Here is a 19,258-nt window from a genome sequence, read left to right as displayed (position 1 = left end):
AACTAAATATTTAGTTTTAAAGTTAAATATTTAGTTTGTAAATACTTACTTAGTAAAACTGTTCAAAATTTTAGTATAATTTTCCTTCACTTCACAGTTATTATTGGTTTTATCACACAAAAAACAGGACCGATGTTATAACACGTTACGGTTAAAGGGGAGTGAATATTTGTGTAAATTGCTGCATGTTAATAATCAGGATAAAACACAAAATCTGAATCTTTTGTTTGTTTTCTCTTGATGCTAACTGAATATTTTTCCACTTCTTGTTGGGTCCTGCAATCCTAGATAACGTTTCTCATCCCACTCACTTCCTGGTTGTGTTTCTTTCTGAACCTTTTCATTAAGTAAGTAAGTATTTACATCCTCATTTCTAAAAGTCAGCAGCTGATCAAGAACTTTGTTTTTAATCCAGGCTGGTTTTCTCCTCCACGGCTGCTGGTCTGTTTCTCTCAGAGTTTCTGTAAATATTTAAGACAACTTGCAGGTGTTCATGTTTCCAGTTTGTGACCTTTGGCTGACCCCGTAATGTCCCAGGTTAACGGCTCAGCCTTTAGCGCCGACCCGACCCGGGCGGCCCACCTGCAGATGAAGCCCCATATGGCAAATTCCTCTGACGGTAAATCAGGAAATGTAAACATCTTCATGACACCTGCTAGCTTTTATAAGAGCATTTAAAAATCAAAGTATCAGTTTATCTGTTGCCTATTTAGTGGTTGGTGTGCATACATTAATTGAGTTAAATTTCTTGATTTAGTTTGTCTTGCTTTGAAGCTTTTCATCACATTATTGCAGGAAAATTAGATTTCTGTTATTCTAACTCATAAATGTTTTAAAGTACCGTCTTTAAATGTTCAATTTAGCCTTTATTTCCATGTTTTGAAGCATTTCTGCCCATTTTTTCACAATGAAACACAATGAATAACTCCAAATCCTAGCTTGTAAGATAAAATTAGATAAGTTAAACATTTTAATAGGTAGGTCATTGAAGAAAGTTTATTTGTTTCTCAAGTTTTACAGATAGAAATCACAAAGTGTCTCATAGAATACAAAGATGAGCGCAATCGGAAACAACTGACCAAAAAACACAAGAAAGACATAAAAGGAAACTTTATGCAAATCATCAATAGAATAAAATGTGGCATGAGTTTAAAAAATGTGTACACTGTCTGTGAAAAATCTAAAGAAATTAAAAAATGTGCAAGATTCAATGGAATCAGGACAACACAAAGATGGAGGGAGAGTCAAACTAACATCCAGAAGAAATGTGGAAATTTTCTGAATTTCAAAACTAAAAAAGATTCACATTTTTGGAACACAAACACTTTCCTATTTTTTCAGAAAATGTCAAATATTATCCTAAAAATGTACCTTTTTATCTGGTAAACTTTTGACTTTTGAAGCTCAGAAATTTCTTTTAAAGAAAATTTCAGATTACTCTCAAATTTTCTGAAATTTGTGGCATAAATTTACTCCTCCTTTTTTCTATCTGCAGTGGTCCTAATACTAAACAAACAAAAGCAATCTTTTCTCTACCACTTCCTGTCGTCTTCTTTGTCATTTCCTCCAGTAGTAACATCCAGATATTGGTCGTGTGACTTGTGTGATGAGGGGAAAAAAAGTGTCTCCACTCCATCTATTTCAATACGGCTGAAAAACCATCTCATCCTAGAACACAACCTTAACAAAACCTTGTTTGTTTGTTTTTTTATTGGTGTGTTTCCATTAAACAAATTTATTTTTGTGATTCCAGTTCGCACATTTTTATTGTTAATGGAAACTCGGCTAATATATTCACCTCTTACCGAGCCATAACTCACTACCTGATGTGTTTAGAGCGCATTTATCTCATGGCTTGAAGGACAATCTTGACTAAAACAGTTAGAAAGCTTTTACTTACTCTGCTGCTTTGGACTGTAAACTCATTATGTTGTGTGGTGATTGTTGACCTCCAGGGAACTCCGTACTCCTCTCTGCAGGGGGCCGCCTCGGTCAAACCGCCATCTGTTGTTGTCACTCAGACGCTTCCGGGGAAGAGATGCGAGTCCCGGATCCCGTCTGACTTTCACTGCTTCTCACCTTTACTCCCTCGTGTTACTGGGAGCAAACTGGTTCTGTCTCCACAGGAGGCAACTGGGAGTGTTGGGATGCTGCATTAAGCCTCCAGCTGCCGAAACTCTCTTTACATGTCGCTCTTTAGTGCTGAGGAAGTAAACATCTGATGTGCCTGGCATTTTTAGCCACGTTTCAGACAAAACAACAATTTTTAATTCCAAGATTGCAGAATAAGTTTAAATCAACCATTAAAGTTGCATAAATTTCAGATTTCATAAATAAAGTGATGAGAAATACGGAGAAAAGGAAGGAAAAATGTAACAGAGTGACTGAGTTACAGAAGATTAATTAGCTTTTTTTATTAATTCACTTTTTAATGTTTACAAAACAAACAATACCTGCTAACAAACAGAGGTATTGATCTACAAAATAACAAATAACTAATTAGATAAGAGAATGGGGAAAAAATGATACATTTTGAACAAAACAGATCATAATCAATAGGTGTCACAACAAAAGTATAATTATTTAACAAATGTAGGTCAGGATGTTTGTTTTTTCCTCTTAATCTTGGCAGTTATTTTCTGATTTGCAGCATTATTAAGGGGGAAAAAGAAAAAAAAAAAAACAAAACATGCCAGAACAAAGAGCAAATAAGTAAATAAATTAACTCACCGGCGTCGAAATGGAGTTTAGAACTACTGAATATATTTTATTGAAATATTCAACGTGATTTTTATCTATTGTTGATTGCTGTTCATGTGAGAAGATTGACAATATTGTTTTCATTTGGTTTTCTTGAAATGCTAAATACAAAGAAGTGATAATTGATCGTAATACAAGCCTTGCAAAAGTGTGTGACCCTTTAACCTTTCTATTTCTTGTCGCATCCCAACCAAAGATTTCATGGTGCAGCAACAAAGTTTTATTTTAATGTTTTCATTTTAAACGCAACCTGAACATGTTTAAATCTTATTTTCTGCTGAAGCTCTGTGCGTTGGCACAGGAAAACCCCCAAAACAAACAAAGAGACAAATGTACTGAACAAACACAAGTGCAGTTCGTCCCACTGTCACAACACCGGAGGACTCTGAGATAACACGCTCTTCCTCACATCTGTGCTCAGACTCTTCTTCATCCAGGTGGGTGGCCACGTTTTCTGCTGACCACCAGGGCGAACGCCTGACACTAAACACATTTTTAGCCTTTAAGTTGCTTTTTGCTCACCATAAGAGCGAGGTTAGCAATTAGAGCCAAGCACAAAGACTGAAAATTAAAGTTAACCTTGTTTATATATCCCTGTAGTTACGTATAATTCAGTGGGTTGGTTGTCTAACCCACTCTTGGTCAGAGTCACAGGAATCTTTTTTTTTTTAATCACTTTGAGTAATTTTCTTTTCATGAGTTTAGTCAAAACTCAAGTATTAGTTTCCTATTAAAAGCTCAGTAATTCCTGAAACAATCGCACTAAATATATGTTATTGTTTAAAAAAAAGCAACAAATGCAGGAAAATTCAAAATAAATGCTATCAAAATCTTGATGAAGTTTAGAAAAGATTTGGAAATCATAGATGTTTGGGGCATACGTCATGAAATCTATGGAGCTAAATTGGGGCCATAAAGTTAGTTCAACAAGAAAAAAAGAAAAGTAAAAAAAAATAAAAGATTTAAAACTGAAAAGTTATTTTGAAATTGGACAATAAAAGGTTGAACCTGTAAAAACAAATTGAATCTGAAATGTAGTTTTGATTATTTTCTTTTCAGTATCAAGTCTTATTTTTACTTACAATTTTCTATTTTGCCTTAATTTTTTTAGGGCTAGAGTAAGGGAGTTAGGTTAGGGTTATTCAAACTTATTTCAGTTTCAAATTTCTTTTTTTTTGGTTTTGATCAAACTTTATGGCTCCAATGCAGCTCTGTAGAAGCACACACATCTGGCATTTGTTAAAAATCGCAACATTTGTAACAAGTTTAACCAAATCTACCAGATTACCAGATTTGAAAACACCTTGAGTCATTTTTCAGTTTCATACTTTTTCTTCTTTTGGTCAAACTTTATGGCTTCAATTTTGCTCCATAGATGTACCTAAATATGTCATCTATACAACATTGCAACATTTGTAACCAATGTTTCAATTTTGGTCCTCAAATTAACCAAATCTAGCGAACTAACAGGCACAAAAACATCCTTAGTAGTTATTCTTAAGATTCATTGGTTGTTTTTTATGTGTTTGTTTTTTATTCAAACTTTATGGCCCCAATTTAGCTCTGTAGAAAGTACCCACATCTGGCATTGATTACAAAATTGCAACATTTGTAACAGATGTTACAATTTTGTTCCCAATTTAACCAAATCTACTGGATTATCAGGTGTGGAAACATCCTTAGGAGTAATTTTTCAGTTTCAAGCTCTTTTTTTCTTCTTTTGATCAAACTTTATGGCTCTTAGCATTTTTACAACATTGCAACATTTAACTGAATCTACCAGACAATTAGGTGTTAAATCACCTTTAGGACTTTTTTTAAACCATGGGAATCTGTATGCATTAACAGGTAGTATCTGAAACAAGGACGACGGCCTCCAAGAACAATTACCTTTGCATAAAGTAAAAAAATGAAATGAACCACTTCAGAGATGCACGTCTCAACAATAACTATACAAACGCTGAATCCTCCATGCATCTTCCCAGCTATTGTTGTGTGTCTCGTCTGTATTTGTTTACGGCTGCATTCAGTGGGATGCAGTGGGAATTTAACAACCTGACCCCAAAACAAAACAAGTGGAAAAAGGGACAAAGAAAGCAAGCTGTCGTTGTCATCTTCAAGTACTGCGGTCATCCTTTGGTCAGCATGTTATTTTCATTACTGGAGGATGGCCAGCTGGCCATCAGTACACACACATACAGAGACAGTGGACACATGTGCTCAGACAGAGGGGAGCTCCAAGCCCAAAACAATAGACATAAATATAGCAACCTCTGGGAAAAATAATACAAACGTCCATCCCTGCACCAAGAAGCAACGCCCAGTCTTGGGTTTCCTGCACCCTGACCCCCAAGCAGAAAGCACAAATCAACCATTCAGCTCTTTTTCTTTCTTAAATACAAAACTGCTCTTTGCTTGTTACGCATTTTTCAATTTGTTCACATTCAGTCGAATTCATTTGTGCAGCAATAAACATCTTTAAAACACAACAAAGATTATCCTGTATGAGTAAAGTAAAAACAAATCTAAGAGGTTTTTTTTTATGTAGACCATTGCTGAGCTGAGGCTAAACAAAATTAAGTTATTGCAAACTGAAAAACTTTAATCTGAACAGTTAATGGGCTTTTGAAGATGTTTTAGTGTTTATTTTATGGTTTTTTTGAGGGTTCAATACATTTAGGAATCATTGGCATAAAACTGAATTTAACAAATGGCATTTGAAAATCTTCAGAGAAGTTAAATCATGTCATATAAAGGTGAAAAAAGCAGTGGGGTGAGGAAAGAGCCTTGTGGAACTCCACATGTGATTAAAGTCTGAAAGAATCCATTCAAAATTTCCTTTTTACCTTATGTTCATCTTTTCAGGCCTTCAATAAACCTCTATGCATAATTCTGACACCACAAATACTTTTGATTGATTTGAGTTGTATTGTCAGATTTTATGGATGTAGGTCTGATAATAATTCCTTAACATTGATGAAAAACTGAAGTTCTACTGCAGATTATTTAACTTATAACATGAGAAAAATGTCTTGTTAAAGTTAAATAATCAACCCTGGGAACATTTACTTTATTATCAGCTTTAAGGGATTATTGGCGTAAAATAAGCTCCCATATCTTGCTGAAAGGTTACTTGTAAATTAGTTTTATTTCAGATGAACTTAGATATTTGCACTTGAAATTAAACCAAAAAAGCTTCGTATTGTTTTATGTTTTTGCAGTGTAAACCCAGGAAAGTTTACATGTTGCATCTTTTACCTGGGTGTCCATCTGTTGACTCTTTCAAAGCAACAGAAGCAGCTTTTTCTGACGCTGGCTGGTTCAGCCCGGTGGATCTCTGTGGTTGTCATCAGACCCCTGCAGTGGGTCGTGACCTCAAAGGTCACAGGGTCAGCACCAGGTGGAGTTAAAAGAATCTGAACCTGAACCAACAATGAGCTGCAGGTCCAGACACAAACAGGATATCAACAGCAGACGTCACTGATTAGCTCAGAGGAGATTCTGTTTATGGGACGCATCCCTTCTTGACGTTAATGTCTGATTAAAACTTTCACCCAAATTCATCTCAGACTCTTTAGATTTGATTTATTTATGCATGAGGAGCTGAAATATTTCAAAATGCTCTTATTACACGAGTTAGAGCAGCGGCGTCCAAACGTTTTACCCCAAATCGGGCAAAATTAAACTACAAAATTCATTAAATTAAAATAAGAAAAATTTGTTTTTTAGTTTTACCTGCCAAAAATGAAAAATAAAACATTTTTTATTAAATCAATCAATCAATCAATAACATTTTATTTGTATAGCACATTTCAGCAGCAAGGCATTTCAAAGTGCTTTACATCATATCAAACACAGAAACACAAAGCAACATAGAATCAACAATCAAAACACAACATTAAGTCAAATTCCATCAATAAATTTGTAAGTGATTAAGTTTCAAATACAATTCTAAACAGGTGGGTTTTAGTCGAGTTTGCATCCATAAAAGATTTACCTGTTACACACTTACTGTGTAAATCTGTAAATCATTAAAGATTCAAACCTCCATGCAGAAAGCACAATCTATTAGTCATGAATCTATTTATCAACGTTTTGAACTGATGTGACTTTAATTTCAGAATTTTGACTAATTTCAGAATTCTTACTTTCAGAATTTTGACTTTTTCTCAGAATTTAAATTCTTTGTCTCAAAATTTTGAATTTAATTTCAGAATTTTGATTCATTTCAAAATTCTTACTTTCAAAATTGCGACTTTTTCCTCAGAATTTTGACTAATTTCAGAATTTAGTTTTTTTCTCAGAATTTTGACTTTTTTTATCAGAATTCTGAATTTAATTTTTGACTTTGATGTCAGAATTTTGACTCATTTCAGAATTCAGACTTTTCTTCCCATAATTCTGACTTTAATCATTATATCCTTCTCCCTTTTGCAGAGAGGCACAAATATAAAAGTGCTGTTAACGTGCTTTGCATGAACAAACACTTGTCGGTACACCAACCTGGCTGGAATTACGTTAGTCTGGCGTAAATTTACATCTCCTGTCCTTCTGTGTCACTGTCAGAGGAAGATCATTGTGGACAGAAATAGTCCTTTTGTTGCAGAACAGGAAGTGATATTATGGCGGGGGGAAGACTGAGAAAGGAGTGAGGTCACAAGGAAGATGAACGACCTTGGAGGCTGTCACACACTCAGGTTCCCACCGACACACAGCTGACCAGCCAATAACAGCCAGATGTTGATCAAACTGCTCCAAATCGACCCAAAACCAGCCAATCATGATGAACGATTATCATCGTTTACATGCTAACTGCTAATACTTTGATAACTCAGTCGTTATAAGCTAATTAGCATTAATAGCAGTTATTTTAACTGCTTTGTTAGTAATTATTGATTCATAGTGAACTGGTGTATTTTTATTTTCTTATTTTCTACAGCAATCAACCAATTTTAATAAATAATCGTTTCTACTGTGCAGTTTTGCCAATAGAACAGAAATCTTAAAGCCACATCACTAGCTCTCCTCAAAATACTAAATAAAACACGTTATAAAGCTTAATGACACACAGACTGGTGTCTCCCAGCTTTTATTTTAGATAATTATGATGATTTTCCACTTACAGGGAATCATGAAAACATGACATTTAAAATCAATAAAAACATTATAATACAAATGTGGGTCCAATAAAAAGTAAAGTTAGTGCTGCTTCAAAATCTCCATAATGTGCAAATGTTTTTTTTTCTCCAAACTTTGTTGTTTTTTTGTCGTATCATGATTCCACTCTGGAAAAATAATCCCCAGAAACCCAAATCAGATGAAAAAGTAAACAATTCCCAGCAGATTATGTTTCATTGTGCTAGCAGTCAGTCTATAACTTTATCTGAGTAACTCCATTTCTTATGGAAACATAAAGTGAGAACATTGCAAGCTGGTTTCTCAGGTTAAAAGTTTCCTAAATTCAACTAGGATTACAAACTTTATCAGACTTTCCATAAATCTCTCCGGTAAAACCCAAAAGCTGCAGACTGTCACCGGGAGCTTCAGCCCCGGTTCCCTGGGGTGTCATGGGAAAAAAAATGTTTGGAGGAACGAGTCCTTCATCTCCGGGACGCCGTGCATGTCTGACGGTCCTGTCACTGCCGGCTCATCGACGCGCTTTCTGTAAGATTTTACCTGCTTTGGGGAACGACCACCTGCTGTGATGTCACCATCTGGGATGCGCTACCTGTCAGCTGAGCGGATCCTGGCGCGTTATTAGTACAGAAGCTGCTCTAACGCTGAACTGTATTTGTTTTGTTTTTTTCTCTGAGATGAGAAATGGAAAGTTTTGTGACCCGTAAAACGAAGCAACGTTCAGGCAGAAGCAGCTGGCAGCTGCGTCTGTGCTGACAGCAGATGGTTCGGCCATATCCTCCGCTGGAAACACACCTACACTCATACATGCTGCTACTCTCATCAGGACGCTAGCGCAAGCTTACTTTAACTTTATCTGATGAACCCTGACCGTCACAACAGCTCATAACTCAACCTATCTACCATAAAACTGGACTCCATCGAAGATGATTTAACATATTTTGTCGGCTGGTCCTCACAACGTTGGTAATTATATCTGAAAATGTCCCCAAAACAATCAAGTTTTAAAATTACTGGAGCCGAGTCTTGCTTTTTTCTATCTATCCTGAGCGTTAAATGCAGTCAGAATTTACTCGAGTAACTTTTTTGAAAAAATGTACTTTAAATCCAAACATCCAACTCCACGTTTACACTCTCACAGAAGAAAGGTTCCCAACGAATGCGCAATTATACAACCATACATCTTTGAAAAGCAGAAGTGGAGCCTTCTCCACAACCAACTAAAATGCAAAACGTGGTTTCTGGATGGTAAGTCAAGAATAAAACACTCGTCTTTTCCAGCAGCCATTATAAACAAAAGTGCTGGAGCTTTAATAGTTGTGATGCTTTTGAAACGGCTCGTTTTCCAGACACCAAAAAACAGGAACTTATTGACAAAAAACATCTGGATGGTTTATTTAAGCACTTGGGCTTAGATAAAACCAAGTTTTTAGAAGCAGTAGAAACCCAAACAGAAGTAGAAAAACAGGGAACATATGAATTTCATACAATAGGTTCCCTTTAAGACAAGAGACATTGGAGCAATTTTCAGGATTCATGCAAGTTAATGCTCAAAATTAGCTAATTATTCGTTCATTCATTCATTCATTCATTCATAAGACAAATGTAGAAGCTTGTTTTATTGTTTTGAAGGATGTTTTCCCTTGTGGTTTACGATCTCCTCCTGTTTACAATCTACTTTCAGTAAGTCTTAGACAATATCAGATGTATGGAGGAATTTTACTACCAAAAGTTGGCAACACCAAAATGAGTGCCAAGGAGGGATTAGAAAGTATATTTCCACTTTAAATGATATGCAGTCACATTTATTGTTTGCTATATTGACAATAATGGAATATAAATGTTGAAAATAATGCATTTTCTGTTGAATTCAAGGACATAATTCTACATAAATATCGGATTAGGATGTTGAACAAGAACAAAAAGCTTTTTGAACAACGATTTTTTTTTTTTTACAAATACAATAAAAAGTCATTATAATGGCTCCTTTTTATCCTTTTCATCCAAAATCTAAATTTCCTTTTCTACAATAAGTCTCCATGTTGATTTAAATTATAGCGCTGCTCTGAAGCAATAAATCTGGAAACAAAAATCCTTAAATAAACTGTGTGGTCCTGAGTTAGAAGTGTTAACCTTTTTCTGACTTTCATGAAATCAGGAAATAAATCAACATCAAAGAGCCGCTCGGCCGGCCTGTAAAATCAATCACAGATGGTTTCAGAGCTTTTCAGCTAAAGTAATTAACAATTAGCAGTTCAAAGAGTGGGTGATGGGTCAAACCAGAACACATGTTCTTCCAGAGGTCGTTCACAGCCAGGCTGCTCACTCTGAAGGGATTTATTCACTAAACTGAAACTTCACAGCCTGTTACATGTTCAGACTAGGACTGAAACCAATATTTGATTATTTAAATAGTCTTCAGCTAATTTTATAATCGTTAACCAGACTATACAGACCCCAAAGAAGTCAATTTACTGAAAAAAATAACATATTCAGAGCAGAAATTAAGTCCAGACTGGATAAATAATATATGAGTTTTGCTTTTGAGATTAAAAACCGTCTTGGTTTGTAAATATGTTTAACCCAGAACTCATCAAATGGCATTTTTAGTTTCGTCTGGTTCAAAATCTGTAAAAGAAAATACAGTACCAAAAGAAATCTCTGAAAAAAATCTCAATAAATCAAATAATCGTGTGATTAATTAATTTATTGATTATTGCAACATAAATACATACAGATATCATATTAATATCAGCATTTTAGGCAGTAAAGTGCCTAAAATGCTGATATTGTATTGTAGGTAGTAAATTTCTAGGTTATTAAAAAGTAATTGAATTATTTGCTTATTGTAAAAAAGGCTTATGTAAATGAAAAATCCACAGAAAGTACCAATTTTTAACATTTAATTTAATTGATAGAATAGTTAGTTCATACATGCCTCAAAAGCTGTGACAGTGTCCCGCAGCGCCCCCTATAGGTTTTCAAACCAGAGGCTCACATTAAACTCATCCAAACACTGGAGACGTTTCTCTCTACGTGGAATTGACTCACTGAATATTTGAGCAGCGTCTATTGTTCTGTCTGTAATCCCATTTCCTCCTTTAAATTATAGCCGCCAGTTTCCCTTTCCTCCGCCACAGAGCCCAGCGCTGATGACTTAATTGTTTTCTCAGCGGTTCGGAGCTGCCGGGCCCCGATCGGCCCCTGGGAACCCGCCGTGGGGCCAGGAATCCGGTGACACAGCGACTGTGACTGTGTGAAAGTCCAGCAGTAAACGCCTCCATGCGTGTCTCTGCGTGTGTTCACAGGCATTAAACCGAATGTGTGGGAAGCCGGCGGAGAGGTTTTCCTCTTCGTTTACTCAACACCCCCGATTAGCAGCCGCGGAAATGCTAATGGCTGTTTTGATAGCCGGCTGAAGCATTTGTTTAACTACATAATCCATGTCTGACCTGCAGAGCAGCGAGCTTGTACATCTAAAATATGAGCTGTGGGTTGTGTGTGTGGGGTGTGGTGCTATCTTTCTAGGGTACTTTCACCATCTCTCCTCAAAGTGCTGATGGGTTTCAATCACCAAGCAGCTCTGCACCTGATTTATGAGAACCAACACTTCAGAGAGACAAAACAAAACATATTCCCAGGGAAAAAGACACTTTGGAGTCTGCTACATAAATACTAGTCCTGTCACAAGAACAAATTTTCCTGTACGATAAATTGTCGCAGAAGTTATTGCGATAAACGATAATATTATTATTTGTTTTCAAGCAATATAATGGCATAATAATGCAGGGACACATTCTCAAAGCTCAATGAACTTTAAATCGAACATTTAACACTGGAACTGTAAGACAATGTCAAAGAAAATTTATTGTTTTTATTTTTTATGAGGTGACCCTTTTTTTGCCCTGAAAGGCAACTTTTAGATATATAATTATTATTATTAAAGCTGTAACAATTCTTCAAATGATTTGAGTACCTCGACTATAAATTTGTCAAACACTATCACATTATTATGTAATAATTATATTGTACAAACATTGCATTAACGTGATAGTTATATTGTATAAACATGACTATTTTGTACAATATGCATCACGTTTACACAATATAATTATCACATTTATACAACATAATTATTAGCTTTACACAGCATAATTATCACGTTTGTACAATATCACGTTGTAACATGAACATTTATTTTCCTCCGTAACAGCAACACCCGTACTTCCATAGAATTGATTTGGCATCAAATCTTCCTTAAATTATGTTTTTATGTTTAGCGCACCTGTTTCAGCCGGATAATTATTTGTGTTGCGCAACGCTCTCACTTCCGCCTATGAGTTGTTGACGAATGTGCTAGCAGCTAAAAAAAAAAAAGAAAAAAAGAATGTGCTAGCAGCTAAAAAAAAAAAAAGAATGTGCTAGCAGCTAGCACCGTAACGTTCAATTTCGGTCCGGGAGGATTTCATTGACAGATAAACATGTCTGGAATTGTATCGTTTTTCGGGGGGCCAATAAGCCTCCTTAAAATGACTGGAATACGCCGGCCTTTCTCCTTGCCACCCAGCAATGAAATTAGAAAGAAGAGGAAGAAGAAGCCTTTCTCGTCCCGGCGGAGCTGCGGCCTGGTGGTCGGTTCGGAGCCAATGGCGGAGGACTGCGCGGTAGGTGTATTTCAACAGGTGAAGCTGTAGCTGATGGTTAGCGTAGCTCTACAAACGAAACGGAAAGTAAATAATTTGCCACAGGGCTGGCGTGAATACATCCCGAGTCCAACCCAAATGGGACAATGACCAGTTTCTGTACCGCGTCTTTCCATAACTTTCTGCTCTCAAGTACGTCCAGCTATGACCTTCGTTTTTCTGTGCATGTGAATCGTTTCCGTTAAACGCCTGCTGCGTTCCACCATAAGGGAATGATTTGGTCATTACACGAAGGCCGTTAGATGGCTTTGTAATGGTGTGTAGCTGGCGGCCATGTTGGGGCCCCGGCAGGGTATCAGTAATGATACGTCAGTCTGCGCGCGGAAAGGTCACCGTGTTAACACGACGCGGCGATGAGTGACAAAACGGAGTTAATGTTGCGTTAGGAGAACACGGCTCAAACAAAGTAAACACACAGGGGCGAACATGTGTGAGTGTAAGGGACGGGCCGAAAAAAATAAAAACGAGGCAGAGGAGGAGAAAGGGAGACTGAAGTCTGATTAAAAGAAAACATGTCTTCAGCTTTGAAATGAACTCCATTATTCATCATCACACAGCTGATTTTAGGAAAACAAGATTACAAGACGCTGCCTCCTGATTAGCCTCCTGATGTGTGCGGTGGTGACGAAGAAGGTTTAGCAAAGGAAATTTATTTTATTTTGTTTCCATTAACGACTTGGAGAAACTGCAGAAACATCTTTGTAACTCTCAGTAGTCTGGTTCTGTCTGACTTTATCAACCTCTCAAATCACTGACATTACTGCAACTCCCCTCAGTCAAACATAAACATATTTGGTTTCCATGGAAACCTCAGATTCTTGGCTAAAAGCTGATAAGCAGCCTTTGAATTTGACAGACGACAGGGACTAGAAACCTTAATCAAAAAGACATGGTACGGAGCTCTGGTAGTGCCAAAAAAAGAAAAATTATATATTTTGGTTGTTTTGTTGTTAGAAATTACAACAAATTTCTAATTTGTTATAACTTTTCCTCTTTTTTTATACTGGGTTTCCAAAAAAAATACATTTAATTTGTGGTCAAATATAATGATTTACTTTTTACATAAGTATTATAATTGAAAAAAAAATCTACAATTGAGTATTAGGGCCATATAAATAATAAAAAAAAAATCAAATTATGAGAATAAATTTGTATGAGAATAAAGTCATGATGAGAATAAAATTGAAATAACGCATCAATAAAGTGACAAAATTATGGGAACAAAGACACAAAGTTATGACAAATACATCGTGCTAGCATAAAGTTGGAATAATAAGAGAATAAAGTCATAATATTTAGAGGATAAGATCAAAATATTACAAGAATAACAGTTTTGGATTAAAGTTTAAATAATTACAAGAATAAAGTCGAATTAGGGTTTGAAGGATCGTTACAATCCAACTCTAATTTCAATCCTTCAACGCTTTCTAGTTAGCGTTTTTAGCTAGGTAGTTAGCTGAACTACAAAAGCTGTTTTAAAGCTTTGAAAACAACCATCTTTAAAATCATTTTTTTTTGTAAAGAAAAATAATCTATTTTATTTTTTTTAACTAACGTGTAGCTAAATATATCAGATATAAATATGGTATCTGAGAAGTGTCATTGTGTTGTTAGTTCTTTAGCTCCTGCCGTAGAACTGCGTACAGTATGAGGTCAGAAAAATTACCATTTTTATTCTCAGTGAAACGATTATATAGACATTGTTCGCTCCATGTCAAGAGTTGGTGGGTGTTTTTCCTGTCTGAGAATCAGTGAAACAAACAATTTAATGTCATTCTGCAGATCTGGAAGGTCAAGTGAGAAGTTAGTCAGAATGATTTATGCAGAAGATGTAAAGTCAGGCACTGATGCCATTTCAGAGCTAAACCTTTGGTTAGGAGCAGGCTGGGTGGAAACTTACAAAGAAAACTAACATATTTCAAATTTCTGATTGGCTGTCAGGTTGTAGCTTTGCGCTACGCTGCCCCCTATGGATTTGGCATGTTTAAAACATCGTTCAGAGGCGAATTTGTGTGGATTCATTTAAACAAAAACTTTTCTGAAACTGATCCTGTGTATGATTGTATTTTTTATTTTAATGTCACAGAGATATTTTTGTGTACAACATTTTAAATTTAACTGAAAATCTGTAGCATATGACAGCGTATTAGGGAGAGAAAAAGATAAAATTACCTGAATAAAGTCATAAAAACACCAGAAGAAAGTCTTAGTATTCTGAAAATAAATTTATACGGAAAGAAAGTGAGTGTATTACGAGAATATATTCATAATATTATGGGATTAAAATTATAGGATAAAGTTGTAATAATATGAGAATAATGTATTATGATTTAATTCTTTAAAAATTATGACTTTATCCTCATAATATAACTTTATTCATGTATTATTTTGACTTCATTCTTGTATTAAAGTCTCATAATTTAACTTTATTTTTGTAATAGTATGATTTAAATCTCCTAACATTTATTTATTTTTATAAATTTTCTTAGCCTGACCCTGATACTGCATCATAGTAGCAAGACCATAAAAAGAATAATGTTCAAATATTTTACCCTTTAGTTTAGATGTTCATTTTTGATTTATTATGTATCCAGATATTTAATGCGTACTACCATATATGTTATGAATTGGATTATGACCCTTTCAGTTCAAGTACAGATTAATAAAATTTTTAAATAAAGATGTCTAAAGCTCTAATGTGGGTATAAAGTTTTTTATTCAGGTTTATTCTGTTATTATAATGGATACTAATTAAGTTATGTCTCTAACTCCGTTCTGCTTCACTGGGTTGAGCGACATCAATCACCAAAAACACTCAGGGACGATTCAGTTTGTCTACAGACTGAAGCAGATCCTGGAACGCCGCAGGAACCGGGGCATTTATCAAACTCACAGCGGAGTCTGTGAAAATAAAAAAGCACCTCAACGCCGAACCACAGAGGTATTCCTGTCACGACCGAGTGATCAATCCAGCTGCCATGCAGGCCATTAGGAGTTTGAAATACTGCAGATTCGGTCTAAAAAGCTGATTGCCTGCTGGAATTAGTGACATTTTTCAGTCCTAAAAATGGATTCGCCGTATTAAACCTGCAATATATGCGGTTTGCTCGGGGCTGTTGGTGTGTGAGGAGCAGCGCGGAGTCAGGTCGCGGCGAGATGAGAGGAATCCGTCACTGTAAATGCCAGGCGGTTCAGTGGAGCAGTAACGAGTTAATGTGAAGGTGGAGAACAGCCATCAGTATCAGTGTGTTACACCCAGAGGAGGGTAAAGTAACAAAAATTATACTCAACTAAGAGTAGAACTACTCCAACATAGTTTTACTCAAATAAAAGTAAAAAGTAGCTGCCAAGAAATAAGTAAGAGCAAAAAAATTACAGTGGTTTACAGTGACTGGGCTAATTTTTCTAGTCACACAATTAGCCTGATTAGCGTAGCATAGCTTAACTGCGTACAACTCAGTTTTTGGCGCCATTATGTGAACTCTATTCAACTTATCAACTTAAAGTCAAAAATACTGAACCATTATAGAGTACAAATTGTAAAAAAAATATGTAAATAAAATTGAATTACCCAGTTTTCCAGTTTATGAAGCTTTTGCTTATTTTTATCAAACATCAATGCCGATGGGACTTGGGATGGAAACTAGCCACTTGGCTAATTACTCCACATATGAACCCAATGCTATGTCTCTGAGCTTTTATCTGACAGAGAGAAGATCCAACAACCCCAAATTGGTTCCTCATTCTGAATTAAAGCCTTCCAATCAGATTAAAGAGAATAAAGGAAGAAAAAATGAGAAGGAGGGAAGTGGATTGCAGCTTTGGACTTTTCCTGATTCTGGGCAGAAAATCTTGTTTCATGGTGGAGTGGGGATTTTGTTCCTAAAGAAAAAGAAACTCCATCGTATCGACTCCACTATCTGATTTGCTGAGGGGTTGGTTTTTTTTACACAGTGGCAGACAATGTGTTTTTTTCAAAGCATTTGCTTTTAATTTGCAGCCTCTCAGGGCTTGTCATTTGGGCCTTCATGGGTTGATTGTATTACAGAAAGATACAGAGTAATTGACCAGATTAAAACCTCCCTCTTCTCTCATTTGATTCTCCACCAGAAACCACCGGGATGTCCATTAGGCCCTGAGATGTTGATTAGAGAGACATATCTGATGTTCTGATAGCTGATGATAGGCGAATCGGATTTTCTGTGGTTAAACGCTAGCATGATGTCACACAGGAATCACTTTGAAAAGCCAGAGAGGCAGGAATTCGATTTGTAGCGTCAGAAACATGACGGTCACGGCTGTCAGGTGACGCAGCGGTTCATTTTGATGTTTGGCTCAAGAACATGTTGCGGACATGTTGGAAATGTCATCCTGTCTTCACAAAATAACAAAAGGATTTGATTGCTGGAGTCTGAGCCAGAGGAGAAGGGGTTTATGAGCTCAGCTGTTGCAGGTCTGATGGCGTTCTGCTCACAGTTTACTCTGGATTTGGCTGCCAACTTGATCCAGACGGACATAATTTGTTGTTCTTTTCTCACATCATAGTTTGATCGCTTTTTGTTGTATTCTAACTTTATTTGCATAGAAAGTTTTGTAGTTAAAGGTTAGGATAGATCTGTATAGATCCTATACAAAACATGCTCATTACATTTTTTACACAAAATCATTCTTATATAATGAGATTTTAGCTTTTTTGGGGGGCATCTTGTCACTTTAAATCCAAATAAACTGCTGCACCAGCACAAACAGCAAAAATGCAGCAAGTGGTTTTAGGATCGTAAGTGATCAACAAAACACTTGTCTTTTCCAGCAGCCATTGAACAACACATTTTATTGTTTTGCTTTATACATTTTATATTGCTTATATTGTATTTACAGATATTCAACACTTTGGAGTAGCTTGGGAACAAATAAGCAATTCCATCTTGGGGATCAATAAAGTCTATTCTATTCTATTCTATTCTTTAGTAGTAGTAAAACCAACTGACCAAACTGTTCTGGAACTCTGCTTGGGTTGCTAGGTAACGGGCTGGGCTTCTCTGGGGTTGCTAGGTAACGGGGCAGTGCCTACTGATTTTGACATTATATTCCGAATGTTTTTCCAGACACCATAAAAACGTAAATTTATTGCCAAAAAATGGCAGGGTGTTTTTTTTTTTTCAGTCACTTGGGTGATTTTAGAAACAGTAAAGACCCAAATGGAAGTACAAAAACATCCAAAATGTGAATTATAGATGAATTAAAGATGTCCAGTGTACTACTCAAACACTGAACGTAATTAAACACATAAAACAATCATTTCTGGCTGTACAGCAGAGTTGGGTAGTAACTAGTTTCATTTAATCTGAGAGTAATAAACATTTTTGCGAGGAAGAGTGTGAAAACATTCCTCCTTAGCGATGTTTTGGCAAACGCAAAAGTGAGCATTTACTTTTTACATTGTTTTAGAATAGGAACTTTTTTTCATTAATAAATTTAATTACTTTTGTTATCCACTTTTGTTGACTTTTTGTGATGTTAAAACTTATTTGATGATATGAAAATTTTTATTTGGTTCAAAAAAAGCAAAAACAGAATAAATTCATTGGGTGCAAATACTTTTTTTTAAAGCGTTTGGGATGATTTTTTCTAAAAACTCAGAACTGAATTGCTGCTGCTGCTGTAAATAAATAACTGAGAAAATTTCTGTCTAAACTCCAGATTTCAACTCAGAAGCCTGCAGAAAACCCTACCCTGAGTGTGTCTGTGCCCTTGACCTTGTCCTGCGACCTTTGACCCTGACTTTAATCCTCTCAGCCCTCCTCTGAGCTCGTTGTTTCATGCCTGGTCATGCACAGTAGCAGCAGCAGCAGCAGCCAACAGTGAGTTCTGCCAATATATCATCCCTATTGTTTCTCGTCAGAGGGACACTGCAGCTGATATCACTCAGGAACTGAACTGGTGACACTGAGGATTATTAAAAAAATGCTTCGTGTCACATATTTGGTTTCTGCTGCTCAGCGTTTGTTTCAGAAAGATGCAACCTGAACCGTCAGCAGACAGCTGAGAGCTGCGAATCACAAGATGCTGAATAAGACGATAGTTTCTAGTGAAAACTCATCAGTTTAAGAACAAACTTCAGCAAAACATTCAGGTTAGTACCGTTATAACTTTCATTTACATTTTGTTTAGTGAATCAGACATTAGTCATATAGTGGAAATGTTTTTCAGGTGATAGAAGGCTGACTTTGTTGCTGCCCTTATGTGACTCTGAATGTTCAAGGTCTACAACACTTTAGAAGGTTGGACTGTTCATCCTTCACCTCTACAAAATAAAACTCGACCACAGCTGCAAAAATTACTTTCTAAGTATGTTCTACATAACATGTTTTATCATGACGGCTAACAAAATGAAACTAAAATGTCTATTTTCAGATTTTTGAAGAGGAATTCGCCTTAACAAAAGAAAAACAAGCAAATTTGTAGCATTAGTTTTTTCCATAAATATGGAAAATGAAGAAAGATAATTAGCTTAGCTTGAAGCTACTTTTAAAAGCTTGTTGATATTGAAAGCAGATTTTTCAGAAAAAATTAGACATTAGACCCTTAACACTAGAAATATTCTACAGTGTGATGGAAGACTGACTTTGCAACTGTCTTTATGTGACTCTGAAGGTTTA

The 19,258-nt window shown here is 36.0% G+C and overlaps 1 long non-coding RNA gene across 1 annotated transcript; it reads left to right on the top strand.

Moving 5' to 3' along the window:
* Window positions 1–12,316: 12,316 nt before the first annotated feature.
* LOC114147529 (uncharacterized) lies at window positions 12,317–18,943 on the top strand. Its single transcript, XR_003596072.1, has 4 exons — window positions 12,317–12,560; window positions 18,300–18,460; window positions 18,600–18,732; window positions 18,810–18,943. It is a non-coding gene; the product is annotated as an uncharacterized LOC114147529 (long non-coding RNA).
* Window positions 18,944–19,258: the final 315 nt, after the last annotated feature.

This window comes from Xiphophorus couchianus, chromosome 7 (assembly GCF_001444195.1).
Source record: "Xiphophorus couchianus chromosome 7, X_couchianus-1.0, whole genome shotgun sequence".
Classification (NCBI taxonomy): Eukaryota; Metazoa; Chordata; class Actinopteri; order Cyprinodontiformes; family Poeciliidae; genus Xiphophorus; species Xiphophorus couchianus.
Note: the sequence above shows the minus strand (reverse complement) of the source record. Positions and strands in the feature narration are given on the sequence as shown.